This window comes from Cupressus sempervirens, chromosome 11 (assembly GCF_028749045.1).
Source record: "Cupressus sempervirens isolate cs-2001-9-10 chromosome 11, ASM2874904v1, whole genome shotgun sequence".
Taxonomy (NCBI): domain Eukaryota; kingdom Viridiplantae; phylum Streptophyta; class Pinopsida; order Cupressales; family Cupressaceae; genus Cupressus; species Cupressus sempervirens.
In genome coordinates this window covers 860,566,768-860,570,096 of record NC_143128.1, presented here as the reverse complement: position 1 = coordinate 860,570,096, position 3,329 = coordinate 860,566,768, and positions in this window count along the sequence as shown.

Below are 3,329 nucleotides of genomic sequence, written 5' to 3'. Positions count from 1 at the left end.
GACTAAGTCCCAAGTTTGATTAGCAATCAAAGAGTCATATTCCTCTTGCATGGCCTTTTGCCAATGAGGTTGAGAGTTAGCTTGATCAAAAGACTTAGGATCATTAGAATTCATAATAGTAGTCATTAAAGCATAATTACAATAATTAATCCTTCTATGTTTAATGCCACCAACTCTAGAAATGTAGTCATCACTTTCATTGATTAAGTTTTGAGCCCATTTAGGTTTATGTTTAGTTGTAACAGAATCATCACTAGAGGAAGAATCATTATCAATAAAAGCATCATTAGTAGCTACTTGAATATCATTATGAGTAGAAGCAGAACTAATAGGTGGTGCTTGAGTTGTAGGGTTAAGAGGAGGAGTAGGGTTAAGAGAAGGAGGTTGGTCCTCCACCAGCACAATTTTAGTGCCACTGAATTTTGCATCATGTGTAGCAGAACAGTCATGGACACCATTTTTTGCAATGCAAACATCTCTAGCAACTTGAACTTTGTTAGTAGTGGAATCATAAACACGATAACCCTTAGTGTTTTCATCATAACCAACAAACATATAAGGAGAAGACTTAGCATCTAATTTATGTCTTTTCTGTTTAGGAGTATGAACATAAGCAATAGATCCAAAAATCTGCAAATGATGTAAATCAGGTTTCCTACCAAACCAAGCCTCTTCTGGAGTAATATCCTTGAGAGCTTTGGTAGGAGTCCTATTAAGAATATAAGTTGCACAAAACATGGCTTTAGCCCAAAATTTACAATGCAGATTCTTAGCATGCAACATGCATCTAGCCATTTCAACAATGGTTTGATGCTTTCTTTCCGCCACACCATTTTGCTGTGGTGTATAAGGAATAGTAAGCTCGTGTTTAATTCCACATGATTTCAAATAAGAATGAAAAGCATTATTCACATATTCCTTTCCATTATCAGTTCTGAGAATTTTGAGTTTAAAACCAGATTGCCTTTCAACATATAATTGAAATTCAATGAATATATCAAGAACTTGATCCTTACCATGCAAAAAATAGATCCAAGTTCGTCTAGAAAAATCATCAACAAAGGTAACTGCATACCAAGAATCTTGGATGGAGTTATTCTCCATGGGGCCCAAAAGGTCACTATGGACAAGGTGCAACTTATGAGTTGCCCGCCATGATTTTCCACTTGGAAAGGGCTCCCTATGCATCTTACCACTCATACAACCAATACAAGCAATCTTAGAAAGAATAATGTGAGGCAAGCCATCAACCATATTGCTTTTTTGCATTAAGGTAATATAATCTGAATTTAAATGGCCAAGTCTTTCATGCCATATATTGAAATCAATGGAAGTATGTAAAGAATATCGTGAACTAGCAAATTCATGGAATTTAAATAAGTTGTCATTATCCATTTTAGCATGAGCAATCACTTGTTTAGTTTGAGGATCTATGACATATCATGTATCTTTATAGAATTCAACTTTATAGTCCTGACATAACTGTGAAACAGAAAGCAAATTAGTTTTCAGATTAGGTACATACAATACATTATGCAATTTACCATTAGGAATAGTTACATCACCTAAACCTTCAACTTTACAAGTCTGATTATTAGCTAACTGAATAGGAATGTTAGCAATATCAGGTTGTAGAGAATCAAAAATTTCTTTACGAGAAGTTACATGTTGTGATGCACCACTATCAACAATCCATTCTAAAGGTCTACAAAGATTAAAGCTACAAGTAAAAGCATGACAAGAATTAGAACCAATAGGGTTACCTTTTTTATGATTTGATTTTTTATTATGGTTACTGTTGTTCATAGGTTTTTTATCATTTTGCTTTTTAAAACAGTTATTGACAACATGACCATCTTTGCCACAATAAGAACAATGAGGTTTGGAATTTGAATGATTCCTTTGATTATTATTATGATTGTTATTATGCTGATTGTTATGGTTATTGTTATTATTGTTATATTTTGTATGAGATTTATTAATGAAATTATTAGAATTATTATTATAGTGTTTGTTATTATTATTATTATTATTATTTGAGCGAAAATTGTTATTATTTGAATTTCGAGACATAAATACATGTTCAGTTGATTTAAGGGTACCAAACTGAATTAGCTTAGCTTCTTCCTGTCTTAATAAAGTTTGAAAAATAGCATAAGTTAACTTAGTAGTTAATGTAGGAATAGCAAGCTATGCATGAACATTAGTTATAAACTGTTGAAATTGTCTAGGAAGACACTTTTAAAGAATTATATGAATTAAACAAATGTCATCTAACTGAACACCTAAAGCAATAATTTGGCTTTTAATAGAATCAAATTTTAACAAAAATTCATCCATAGTCTTAAAATCTATATACTTGAGATCTTCGAGTTGATCCTGCAACTGTATTTTGCGATATTCATCTCCACTGTCATACTTGGTTTGCAAAATTAACTAGGCATCATGAGCTTTAGAACAGTGTGCAATTAACACATATAAATCTAGAATAATGGAAATACCAATTAAACCTAAAGATTCTTCATTTTTAAGTTTTCAAGTATCTTTTTCATCTTGAGTAGTCGCTGAACTAGGTTCAACAGAAGGATCAGTGGCTATCTCGAAGAGGTGTTTAAAATGAAAAATGAACGAAATGTGAGTTTTCCAAGAATGATAATTAGTATGATTAAGTTTTATTTCTAGAATTAAGGTCGACATTTTTATGAAAAAAAAATGTCACCCCTAATCGAAATATGACTTAAAAAATTAACTGGAATAAAACAAACTTGCAGAAGAAACTATGGTTAAAATTTTGAAGAAAAATAATAATACAACCTACAGAGAGACATTAGAAAAATGATTAGTCTGAAACAAAAAAAATGCGTTATATAATGATTAAAAAGGAATTGCTTAAAAAGGAATCCAATGAGTTATAATAATGATTAGAACGAATGACAAACAGATGAGTCCAATACACTATATTTAGGATTTCTTATGATGTAAAATGATTAAAAATAACTTATAAGCATTCAACTAACACTCTGATAATAAAGATGTAAAAAAAATTCTATCAGAAATGATTTTAAAAAAAAAACTTAACAAGATTTAATAGATCTTAGGAGTTTAACTAGGTTTTAACAACCCTAAAAACTCATTAAAAAACTAAAAAAAAACTCTTGTTTAAGAAATAAAACTACAATAATTAAAAAAACGTACCAAAAGCTATTAGAAAAGACTATAAAAAAATGTAAAAGCTATACAAAGCTATCAAACAGCTCTTAAAGGCTAATAAAAGTATGCGAATCTCACAGGAGAATTCGCCAACTGCAAAAAGAATGAGAAAAAATGTT